The following is a 13,927-nucleotide window of genomic DNA, read 5'->3' on the forward strand; positions in this document are numbered from 1 at the left end:
CAGTATTGAATTACTGGTCTGTCATCCTTAATAGAGTGTCTGGAAATATTTATTAATATCAAAATATATAAGCTAAATGGAAAAAAACCAACTTAAAATACATGGTCAAAGGGTGATAGGACAGATACCAGTCAGATGGCTACATCCTCTGCCTCTTTCTGGGCTACAAAGATGCCTCTTTGCAGAGCTCTTCATTTGCGCTCCAGCTGAACAAGCATGTACTTAAATCTGTACATGCTCAGGAAAGGGCTAGAGTTCATGTTTAATTATAATCACTTTAACTGCTTACAGGTGTAATCAGTGTGAATTAAGCATGTGCTTAATTGCATTGCTGAACAAAACCACAGTCCTGAACTGGTTCTCATGGAACCCAAGACGAGAGAAGTCACTTCAAATAAGATTCTTTCTCCACTTATTATATTTTCCCTACAACAACAACATTGCTTATATTCAACATTAAGTCTCTCCTGTAAACTTTACATTTCTCAAAGGTAGAACCAAAAAACTTAGGTTTCATAAGCAACATTTTTAGGAGCTTTCTCTCTCTCTTTTTTTTTTTTTTTTTTTTTTTTGTGAAGGCGATGGTTTTGTTTGTTTGTTTGTTTGTTTGTTTAAAGTAATCTATTTCCTATAGTAACCCAAGGAATACATGGGTAGTACTTTCATGGATGTTAGCTTTTTTGTGCATATTTTTGCATATGGTACCAGTGCCAAAATTAATAATTTCTTAAACTGTCAGGAATATGTCTGAGTTTGTATTCTATTGCTCACTAATTTTAGTGATTCAAATTTCTGTTTTGTATATTCAGGATTTTATCTGCAAACATGAAGGACATCACTTAGGATCAAATTTTTTCAAAACTGACATTCTCGGTAAATAACATAACTATGTTTCTGTTCTTCACTCTTTACACAGATTTTCAGTCTCTGGCCATTTTCATAATGCCTGAGTACTGCCTACCAATAAGCTTTGCAAGGAATTAATCTTTTGACCTTTGACAAGATCCCTCTGACCTCTGCCTTGGGCAGTCTGCCACCATCAACCTCTTCCTGTGGGAGCATCTCAGTGTGGGTGAAAGGCCTATATAATGATTTTTGTGGTTTTGTTCTTTATTTTAGCATCCATAAACTGTTATTCTTCACTTGATGAGAATTGACTAAATGAGTTTGTGTTTATAATTAACTAAATATTATAAAGTCTTCATGGTACAAAGTTACCTACTGCATTGTATTTGTACAGAGTTGACAGTATTGGCTTCAGTCTTGAGTTTGGCCTACAGCAGTGTGCTGGGTGTTGGTGCCCTGGCAATGGCTGTGACTGGCCCCTATAAAGAGTACTTGGAACTGCCCTGGGCTAGACACAGACAGTTTCAGCCAGCTCCAACCAACCACAGCAGGGCATGGCTGAGAGCCTCAGCTAGGATGGTGGCACCTGTATGATAATGTATTTGAGAAAAGGCAAAAAACAGGGACACAGAGAGAGAGGAGGAGGAGGGCAAAAAGAGAGTGATAAAAAGCAGTGGGAATAGCAAGGTCAGAGAAGCAGAAATCAAGGAGGTGTCCCAGGCACTGGAGCAGAGATTTCCTTGCAGGCTGGGAAGAGAGCATGATGAAGAAGGTATTTTCCTGCAGCTCATGGAGGACCACACCAGAACAGATATTCACACTGCATTCCATGGACTACCTCTGGACCAGAGCAGGTGGATATTCCCTGAAAGTCGTGTTTCCCATGCAGAGCTCATGAAGGACTGTAGCTAATGGAAGGACTGAAGCAGGGGTGAAGAGTGAGAAGGAGCATCAGAGAGCTGCTATTAACTGACTGCAGCTCCCCAGTCTCCATCTCCCCCTTGCTGCCAACAGCTAGATGGGAAAAGGTAGAGGAGATGGTGAGGAAGGAGTAAAGTTAAGCCTGGTAAAAAGGGGTATAGGTGGGCATTTTTCTGAGTCTGTTTTGCCAGTGACAGTAGTTGGTAAGTGATTTCCTTGTCTTTATCTCAACCCAGGAGCTTTTTCATCTTTGCTTTCCCCATCCTGCCAGTGAGGGGGAATGGCAAAGCAGAAGTTGGATGTCTGGCAGCTGGCCAACATCAACCTGCTCAAAGCATCTTCATTACTATTTTAGTAATCTAAGAAAATAAATTACATGTTAATTGTAGAGTAAAAGACAAAGGACAGAAAGGGGTGTTTAAGCTACAGGGCACTGCGGAAATGAAAGAACATTGACCCTTATCTTATTTTGGAGATTAAGCAAGGTATACCACTGTCGGGAGAAACATATCAGAAACTTTCAGCAAGTACACAGACAAAAGAAAGGACTAAGATCATGCTGGATCTTGCTGTGATCAGGGAACTTATGATGATTCTGACAGTTCTGTGTTCCTTCTTCTCCCTGCTATCATCATACCATTTCCTAAAAAGCTTTAGCAAATTTGCCTCTTTAAAGAAATCTTACTTACTGCAACACCACTTTGGTTTCTGTCTGTTTGGCTGATTGTATTTTAAGGTAAAAGACTATGTTCTCAAAGTGAAATACTAATGCTTGAGGTTCTTATATATATAAAGTAATAATTAAAGCAATGTAGGGAATGACACAGTCAATTACAGAACTAAATTATCTTGTGCAGCTTAGACTTTCTTGGATGTAATCCTGGTTTCAGACAGTTAACCAGTAACAGGGCAGGTCATATTTTCTGCTGGAATAGTTTTTTATTTCTTTACTGTGTATTTCATAGATAAAATACCAATGTGCATAGAGTATACCTTCATAAAATACTGTAATACTTTGCTTAGTAATTTTAACAACTTTTGTATATTTATTTTTCATTCCCTCTTAAAAAAATCACTGTTTTTTTATCACTTTGTGTGTGTATGATAATTTTTTTTTATTAGTTCTGGTTTTTTACAACCCCCGCTAGAAAAATTTTCAGGTTTCTCACAATGTTCTCTTTCCCTCCTGGTGGAAATAAAATATTTATAATTCTCCAAATGCTGTTTTACATTCTCTTGTGTAAGCTTGAAATATTTTTTCCTTTTCTCTCTTTCTCCTTAGTCATTTGGAAGAAAAAAACCACAACAACATAAAAAAAAAAAAAAACCGAGAAAAAATAGCTACAGTTACATTTTGGACTGTGTCTTTATAATCCTCATTCCCTTTTGAATGTGCTCCCCTGAGATGTAAGTTACATGTCTCAGCTCCTTCTAGTATTTCCAAAACAGCTTTAGAGTCAAAAGTTGCTTAGAGCTACAGCATTTTGGTTATATAAAGTTTAATTATGTTACAGAAAATCACTAGTAAACTAACTCTCTTTCACATCCACTGTCAGAACTCTCAGTGGAGTCTATAGGAGTTTGACCAACATAAGAAGTGTAGATTTTCTCTTCAAAGACTGCACAGAAACCCCATGAAATCAGTATAGAAGTTCCAATAAAATTCACGTGACATTACACAAGACATTAGCTTTCTGTAAGTTCCTGGATGTTCTGTACCAAAATGGTTTGGAGGAAATAGAACCCTTTTTGTTTATATGGACCCAAATCACATAATCATGTAGGTCTGAAAGGGGATGGCTACAATTGGAATTTAAAGGTATCAGGAACATCCTTTGGCCCTGACATTAAATTGCATGGTGTGTCATCAAGCACTTTTTTCCCTCAAAATAGGATGCCCAAATCCAAACTGACAATGGTCCCTGGCACATGCAATTACCTGGACAATGCAGCAGTCACCTGGGAGATTGTTGTTTGGTGTAAACCATGCTAGGGATTGTACTAAAATTTAAACAGTGTGGACAATCACAGGGTATTACAAGATCACACTCTGGAACTGTTTACTTGGAAAGACATTACCAATGAAACAGCATGACTCTTCCATTCCTATTTCTTGTATTCACAGGTAGGTTTTTCATGTACATTTATATAAGAATGGTCCACACATCTTCCAAAAGGTCTCCACTCTCCAAAATACTGCAAGCCACAGAAACGTTTCTCAGATACTCCACAAAACTTTTTTAAGCTCTGAAGACAAGCCTCCCTTTATGTGTGTGATTCATGTTGCTCTAAAATAATTATTTCAAACGGGTTATGTGAGTAATGCAATAAAAGTGTCTGTTCCTTTCCATTGGGCATAAGGAGGTAGATCATCATGTGATGATGGCAAGCACAGATGTCTCCTTGGCAGATGTCTTAGATAAATTTCATGCTGAAACCATAATACTGTGAGCCTAAATTCTGTATTTTCCCTGTAGTGGAGCTCACCCCCATTACATCATATAGTCTCTGCTATACAGTTTAAAAGCACTATCTTTAATAGTTAAATTCCATTGTAACATTTTCAAAGTTGAAGTCCAATGAGACATTTTACTTTAAAAATACAGATTAATAAAATTCTAGATTGTAGGAATTTATTCCAGTCTTTATTCCAGCTTAGATTATAATTTGATAAACAAAATAAGCTCTCTGGAGACACAGAATGGATAAATTATTTCCTTCATGCGTTAGACTCCAGTTAATGGAATCTTTAGGACAGTCAAGAAAACTCCATAAATGCTTAGATACTTCACTCAATAATGTATACTTTCTAAAGCTCAGCTTATTCTTCTAAGCCCAGCATAATATAAAAAGGATAGAGACCTGTTTAGTTGCTGGAACACAGGTTCCTTCTTTATATTAATTTTCCATTTGGATTGAGTGAAATTTCAAGAGGTTAAATTATTTGCTACTTCCAGCCACCAGCATCAAGAATCCTTGAAGTTCAAGCATTTTTCAGTTTGTGGCCACCAAAAAGACCATTATATCATCCTTTAGACCTTGAAGAATGTTCTAAATTATATATACAGCAAACAGTTTAAACAGATACAACACCTAATTTACATTTCTAATTCAAGTTGTAGTGGGTACACTTGGCAAGGTTTTTGTAGCAGGGGGGCTGCTGGGGTGGCTCCTGTGAGAAGCTGATAGAAGCTTCCTCTATGTTGAACAGAGCCAATGCCAGCCTGCTCCAAGATAAACCAGCCACTGGCTGAGGCTGAGCCCATCAGAGGTGGTGGTAGCCCCTCTGTGATGACATATTGAAGAAGGGTAAAAGACTGCTGTGCAACAGTAGCTGGAAGAAAGGAATGAGAATATATGAGAGAAACAGCTCTGCAGACACCAAGGTCTGTGAAGAAGAAGGGGCAAGAGGTGCTCTGGGTACTGCAGCAGAGATTCCGCTGCAGCCCATGGTGAAGACCATGGTGAGACAGGTTGTCCCTCTGAAGCCCATTAAGATTAGTGGTGAAGCTGTCCACCTGCAGCTCATGGATGACCCCATGCCAGAGCAGGTGGAAGCCTAAAGAAGGCTGTGATCCTGTGGAGAGCCTGCACTGGGGCATTCCTCTCCTGCAGGACTTCACCTCATGGAAAGTACCCCCACTGCAGCAGCTCATGAAGAATGGCAGCTCATGGGAAGGACTCATGTTTCAGAAGCTTGTGGAGGACTGTATTGCATGGGAGGGGCTCCAAATTGAAGCAGGTGAAGAAAGCAAGGAGGAAGGAGCAGGAGACAACGTGTAATGAACTGACCACAACCACCATTCCCCATTCTCCTGAGCCACTCAAGGGACAAAGAGGTAGAGAAAACTCGGAATGAAGCTGAGCCTAGGAAGAAGGGAGAGGTAGGAGAAAATGTTTTAAGATCTGGTTTTATGTCTCATACCTTACTCTGATTTGACTGGTAATAAATCAAATTAATTTTCTCAAGTTGAGTATGTTTTGCCCATGACAGTAATTGCTTAGTGATCTCTCCCTGTCCTTATCTTGACCCACAAGCCTTTCATTGTAATTTTATTTTTTCCTACTTAAAATAAACATTTTTCCCCTGTTTTGCACTTAAGTCCTTCTTCAGACTTCTCTTACAGTGGAATAATTATCACAAATAATCCCAGTATTACATTTATTTGTGCATACACACAATGTGAAGTAAAACTTTAAAATGTTGGTCTTAAGAATTCCACTAGGAAGATAATCTGCCTATGCTCCCTGTGTAGTCTGTTGGCATCTGAGAGTTCAGCAACCCCACATCAGAAGCAGATGCCCATCCCTTCCCACTGAAATTGACAGAGCTTGTGGCAATTTTTTTCTGATCATGAGCAGATTAGGTCTGAAGTTGGGTTAGGCTAAACTAGACAAGTATGTGTAGGATATCGCACCGTATCTGACCCTATTCTTTGCTCAATAATGGTCTCTTGTCTTAGCTTTTAAGGCCTTAGCAAGAAGAACTGTACATTAAAGGACAGGACCTGTTGAATCATCTGGGCATCTTTGCATTGTAAAATATTATTTGAAGAAATAGAAGTTTCTATGGGAAGAACCATGATTCAAGAAGGAATGATCAGAAAACCTAGGTGCAGAAAGTCAACTGGGACGATGTATGATAGCTAGCTGCTTCTGTAAAGCCCATTTTAAAATATTCTAATGTTTTAATTTCCTCACTGAGTCATTATTTTATGGTCTTTCACAATAGCTACAGTAATTATAATAACCGTTATTATTGTTAATCATAATTTAAACCCTAAGTCTTTAAGCAATTTATTCTGAGTCTATTTCTGATATCCTATCAGTGTTAAATGCACATTCTTCAGCCTTTATATTCCAATAACATGCCATTTGTATCAACTTACTTAAATCCCATTTTACAAAGGTTTTCAAGTATCAGAAGCATTCCTCAGAAATGTATTTAAATCCTCTCATTTACATTCAAATTATGCTTTTCTTTTGCTTTTAAATTCTTCCCTTTTAAAAGTAAAGTTTATATGACCCATGTCACTTAGCAGCAGAGAAAAAAATAAGACTGATATGATTTAAAAGTAAATAGTTAGTGATGTAGATTTACAAAGTGTCACTACTAAGCAAGTAATTTGCATTTGCAATTGAGTTTTATTGATGAATTGTTTCTGATAGGTTGTGGGTTTGGTTTTTGAATTTTCATTTAGAAATAGAATGCATTTTTATTCATGTACAGATTTGTTTATTCTATCTGGAAAGAAGTGAATTAATTCTCTCTGGCATATGTTGCAGGTTTGTTTCTAATGTAACAGAACCCTTTTTAAAGTTTGAATTAGCATTCTGCCTTGGCAAGATCTGAAAATTGTTCCAGCTTTATTGACAAACAGAAGAAGTATGAAATTGAACATGATCATTTGAAACCTGGATGACATCTTAGTATCATGAGTATTGCAATATTTACAAAAAAAGGTTAAGAGGTTTGTCATAAAAATTGCTTTTAGAATGGATTGACATTTTAACAGTATTTATGCCAATATTGGAATTGCTGCTGTGAGGGGAATGTGAAATACAAATATTCATATGCTTCATTGTTAGCTGGTTCTGATCTTTTGGGTCATTAATCCCATATAATATAAAGAATCCCACTATGGCAAAAGTAGAACTATGGAAAAGATTGGAGGTTGTCTGTTTTGAGTAATTGGAGTTCTTAGTTTCTCTGACTGGATACGTGCAACAGCCATCAAGCTCCAACTCTGTGGTGCAACAAATTCAGGGAATGGATCATTCCCTTTTTCTCCAGCCTCATGCCTTGATCTCAACTGGTACAAAGTCCATACATGAGGCTCTGAAGGGGTTCCAATAGTTTGGCAGTCTTGCTGCTTGAGGGACTAGGACTGTAGAATCCTCTATGGCATGCACTCAGCCATGCTATAAATCACATAGCTAAAACTGGAGACTAAACTCTTGTTCTGTCTGAACAGAAAGCATTAGGAGATAGCTCTTATGGTACACTAGAAGTCCATCTGTTCCCCAAGAGCAGAATGGGATTGCAAGGGAAATACAATATTCCTAATTTCTTAGGCAGTACAGCTTGCATTTATAGCACAATATATTCATAGTCTGGACTCAGAGATATCTAACTTGGAGTCTTTTTGGAGATATATGTGAAAATATGTATATATTTATATATATGTCACTGACTAAGTTTCATTATACTTTCACCAGAAATGTGCCCATCTGCCCTTTTTCTTTCATCTGTATTTTTATTTAGACTAGCTATTTATAATTCTGTATTTCAAAGCTTCAGTTTAAAGTTTTATTGTGTTTCCATTATTAATTTAATACTGAGTTAATTATAAAGATAATGTAAAAAGACTCTCTAATTTCCAAAGAGGATTTTCTACTTATTAACTATCTGAAATGAAACTGATGACATGTAGCAGATTTTTCTTTTAAATACTGTGAATTATGCAGTTTAATGTGGAAATATAAGCTTAATTAAATTTGAAAAAAAACACCACTAAAATTAACTGGAATTGGTAATTAATCTTATTGTAATGGACCTGCTTGCCTATCACCTGAGTGAATGTACAGATTTTTTTTTAAAGTGATTCCACTAATGTAATTTTTATGGATGTGGGAGAAGCTGAGAATCAGATCTTGGAAATCTAGGACTGCCTTCAACAGTTTACACAACTAAGCACGAATGGCAATTATCTGCCCCAAAATGCATTTCTCACCAAAGAATTTTCCACATGGCAATTCAATGGGTCAATCTTAGCATTTTACTCATGTCATATGTATTTTCTAGCCTCTAAAGGTTAAATCTCAGAAGTTAAACTAAGTAGGCTTCTAGAAAGTACTCACTCAAGGAAAATTGTTTTCCAGGGTTTTTAATGCCTGAAGAGTATATTTGGAAACAATGGCTGCTAGTAATTGGATTCAATAATTCATGAATCAATAATAAATTTATATGCACACAGACACAAAAAACCCTTCCTTGCCTAAGGCATTAGTGAAACAAGCATAATCTCCACTGTCTATTTATAGTTTGAGAATTTATTTGGTGTTCTGTTTTGGAAGAAATGTGTAATCTCTGATTCAAATACTCTCTGCTATGGCCCAGGATTTTAAAGTATCATCAGTGCTGTGTTATTTGACTGTAAAATAGTACACCAACATATTGGATCAATTCCCAGTTTATTATTTTTTTTTAATTCATAGAGGATAAAAATTAATTTTGTTAGTGTCATAGAATCTCAGTTACTTTTGGAAAGTTTCAAAAAATACAGCTAGCTAGCAAAAAATTATATGCTAGCTTCATGTTAAGACCAAAACTTTTTTACTTTTTTCCCTTGCTCCTAAATGGACTAAATGCATTTCTGAAAACATGGGATTCCAAACATACATAATAAAAAGAGAAAAATTGGTTTAAGAAATATAAGCTGGACCAGAACTGGATAAAAAGTGTGGACAAAAGCCACCATAGTAATAAAACAGCAACCTGACAACCCGTCTGATGAAAGGAACCTGGCAAATCTTTTGGTGGCTTATTTTCTTTTCAGTTTCTTCTAAACTTAGAATAATTGTGTTTGCTTTCTTTGCTCTGTAACATACAGGAAGTCGATGCTAAAAGTAACAGCGTGAATTAACTGAGTGCTTAGCCAGCAGGAGTTTGTCAGCTTTCCCAAAAAATCAGATTACAATAAGTGTCTATTATATAGGAAACAGTGGTTACATTCAGTCCCTTGAGTCTGAAAATGTTGACCCCATTTCTTTATTCCTGTTCCTCCACCTATATCAATTGAGGTAAAACAGTCTTCCGAACTACTGAGGTGTTAACTGCAGTGATATTTGAGTTTCTTAGCACTGTTACTGTTAGAAATCTGCAAAACATCAAGCATTGATTTGGGAAAGCATTAAGACAATTTTGAGCTGAAAAGCAGGCCAAAAATAATGACTATCTTCTTCCTTTTAAAGTTAGAGTCTGTTGCTCGTTTTGGTTTTTTTTTTTTCTATGCAAGCCGTTGTATTTCTTCTTGACATAGAACATAAGCACAAACCTAATTAGACTAAACCTGAGTCCAAAGCTGCAATATGAAGGCAAAGGGAGATTTAGCAGTGAACTAAGCAGAGCTAGATCCTCTAAACAAAATTTAATTTGCTGTAGATAATATTAAATGTGCAAGGAGGGCTTTTGAGTTCAGAAGGATGACTCCTAATATACAGACCTATTCATCACTCTGTATCACCTTTACTATAAATAGAAAGAACATGAAATTGTTTGTTTAGCTGCTGATCATCACAGAGCTAGAATTTCATTATTTGCTATCATAACCAGCTCAAAAAAACCACTGCATTTCTACACAATTCAGGAATGTGCTTTTTTTTGTTTGTTTTTATCACCCCTTAATTCATAAATATTGCTAATTGTGCTTGCTTTAAGAGTTTGTTGTTATTCAGTAATTTGAATAAAATCTTAAGAGTTGACATTCAGGAACATTACTTTTAATTATTTCTTTTTTCACTGTTTTTACTATTCTGGAGCTATTTTACTTTGTCTTGATATACTGCTAACATCTCAAGGACTGCTCTCAGCTTCCCAGAAACTGAACAAAAGTATCCAAATAATTTTCTTGCTATTTTTTTATTTTAAAACTGCACACCACCTTGTGTGTTATTTTCAGAGGAAATAAAAATTTAATTTAACTTAGAAATCAGTGTTCTTTACTAACAGAAACTAACACTTTCCAAAGTAAACAGTAACTTCTGTGCAGTGGTGATAATTTTATTTATCTCTATTTTTATTTGATAAAGACATTATGTTCATTCCTATTTGCTGCAAAAACTGAAGCTTATCATTAGGACTGATCTAAATAGTGTTGTACAAGTTCAATTATTAAGAATACTGTAAGTCCTATAGCCCAACAGTTAGTTATCATAGTTATTACTCAAATTAGATTTGTGACAGAACTGAGTGAAATTATTTATTTTTTTAATAATAATTTTTCTTCACCATTTATTTTAACTGTACAATTGTACAGATATTTCCCATTGTCCTAGAGCAATTTAGGCAATTTACAAGCTTTGCTTTCTTTATAGCAGATGCAGGAATAACTTTTGTACTGGTGTTTTTCCATTTAATTGCACATAACTTTTCCATGCTCTCATTTTCAAGGACATTCTTCATGTGTCACCTGTGTATATAACTGTTTTTTCTAATTCCAAAATGTAGCTTTCAGAGAAGATAAAGAAACATACAGAAGAGGGGGGAGGAAAACCCACAAACTAAAACAAAAATAACGAAAAGAAAGCAAACTCTGAAAGGTGCAGTTATTATTCATTTTAATAAAAAGAGGAGGCTTTAGAACAGTTTTTCCCTTTTTCATAGAGTTGTGACTAAAAATTAAGTTCATCAGTGAAGTGTCCCTTGTTGACAAAGGTTTCCCCATCATTCTTAGCAAAAACTAGCTGTAATTCCAGGTCCATATAGTAAAAACGTAAGCATTTGGCAATATTTCCTGGGAGACTGGAAACTCTGAAAAGATCTTCTTGGGCAATTCCTGTCTATTTGAGTCTTTGTCAATTGGACAAATCCATATGAATTAAGGCAAGTATTCCATGTTTTCATAATCTTATACACTCCTTTGTAATATGCAAACAGTGAGACTCTGCTGCTTGCTTAGAAACCTAATACTTTATGCACATCTTGCTTTGGGAACCCCCTTAATGGATGCCAGGGAAGTGAAAAGTAGGTAGAGGCAACCAAGGATAAGAATCAGCGCAAAATACAATGTTTATGTTTACACTATAAAGGTAACCTAAGTTTCCAACACAACCCATTGAGCTCAGGTTAATACCACTAGTGGAGCCAAGAGGGTGAATCCTGTGGGGGTGTCTCAGCTAACCTAAGGTTTCTCCAGTGACACTGGAATCCCATTTAGGTACTTCAATCCTTCTGTGTTGGATTTAATAGGAAATCCAGCTGGTTGACATATGTGTACAGCAACCCAAATTTAGATTATTTAGTCTTGAATGTGTAACTTCCAATACTAGAGGCCCCAAACAGTAAGCAACTCCAAAATCTTTTTATTGGGCAGACAGAAGAGCCAGCCTCACTACCTGACAGAATTAACAAAGCTAATCATTATGGAAGCTACTGCCAGGCATGTGAAAGAGAAAAAAATGGTGACTGGGTAGAGTAAGCATTTATATCTCAAAGGTAAATTGTGGTTTCTGTGCTCTGAATAAGTGATGGGCTTTGTGACTGAAGGGAGTGTAGTGGGCTGTATTTTCCATATGGTCTTCCACAGGGTCCTGGTAGCGAAACAGAAAAGATACAGATTAGATGTGTGAACTAGAAGCTGGGTAAAAAAACTGTCTGGACTCTCAGACTCAAAGGGAAGAGGCCAATGAGTCCAAGAGTACCTAGTAATCAATTATAAGCCGTGTTCCTCAGGAAGTTGTAAAGGGGCTGATACTATTTAACAACTTTGACAGTTACCTCAATGAGGATTCATCCCTATCAGGTTCAAATTGGGGGTCATGGTTGATACGACGTAGAGCTGGGTCATTATTTTTGAGGAACCTCAAAAAGATGGAAAAATGGCTAATAAGACTCTCATAAATTTCAATAAGCACAAACACAGTCTTGTATTTGGGATGCAACAAGTAAACAGGAATAAAAATTCTCATTGGTTATAATATTCAGCATGACAAGGGTCAAACACTGGAAGGGGCTGCACAGAGAGGCAGCAGAATCTCCCTCCCTGGTGATTTTTGAACCTGAACTGCTCAAGACCCTGAGCTGTCCTGGTTTGAGCTGAAGGTTGAACAGATTTGAGTCACTTGCCCTCCTATGGTTTCCTCCTTACAGTAAAAATGAAAATAACTGATAAATCCTTTCACCAAAAACATTTTATGCTATTTTTCCCCCTCTCCCTCCCAATATATTTTTCACTATTTCAAAGCCAAATCTCTTAACCTGCTGTCCAGTGATGAGGGAGTCTGATGCCTTCACAATTCCTGATTAGGCAGCAAATGCCAATTTCCAGTATGCCCTCTGGAAGTCCAAATGCAGCCCCTGACTTACAGAATTGCCACTGAAGAGACAGGAGGAAACAAGAAGAAAGTCTTTAATAAAAAAAATAACACACAAACAAAAAGCTTAGATTGATTTCCAAACCTCCTCAAAATATTTCACTGTGGCAGAGAAAGAGAATCATGTTTTAATATATTTTTCAAACTTCTAAAAAATGTCAGACAACAGATTCGTTTTCCTTGTGTCCTTTTTATTTTGTTGTCTTCCTTTTTGGATTGGAGAGATTCAGTTTACAGAGTGCAAGCAAGCAAATGTTGAGACTTACCTGTAACCAAGCTAACACAGTAACATGCTTCTGAGGGTTTCAAGACAACTATTATGCCTTGTTTTATTGTATTATGACATTAGTATTCAGCCCACATTGAAAGAAAGCAGAAAAGACCACGTTACCATTTGCATTGTGCATGTTTGTGAATTGAAGCATAAGCTGACATCCTGCAGTGGCATCAAGGAATGCAAACAGCACAATTCATAAACTTGCTTTTCTCAGGTTTCACTACATTAGGATATAAGTGCTTGTGGCACATTTTACTCAATAGGACATTCTACTCTAGTTTTTCCTTCAATAAGAAGACAACTTACCTAATTATATTTGCTGTTTTAAATATGACATTAATATTGGAGTAGTAATTTTACATCCATAGCACTGGATGCAGAAGGTTATAAACAGATATACAGAGTATATTAGAAATAGCATATCTCAGAGAGTTACAGTTGAGATAAGAGAATAAGCAAGTCCAGCATATCCAGTAAATACAGAATCATAGAATCATAGAATCATTAAGGTTGGAAGGGACTCTAAAGATCATCAAGTTCCAAACCCCCTGCCATGAGCAGGGAACCCTACCACTCAGACAGGTTGCACAAAATCTCGTCCTCCAGGGATGGGGCATCAACAGCCTCCCTGGGCAACCTATTCCAGTTCTTCACCATCCTTATAGTGAAGAACTTCCTAATATCTAACCTAAATCTCCCCTCTCTCCATTTAAAACCATTACCTCTTGTCCTATCACTGTCTTCTGTGGTTCTACTAACCACCTTGGATGTAAGAGGCCAAAGGTCAAA

Source organism: Apus apus, chromosome 1 (genome assembly GCF_020740795.1).
Source record: "Apus apus isolate bApuApu2 chromosome 1, bApuApu2.pri.cur, whole genome shotgun sequence".
Classification (NCBI taxonomy): Eukaryota; Metazoa; Chordata; class Aves; order Apodiformes; family Apodidae; genus Apus; species Apus apus.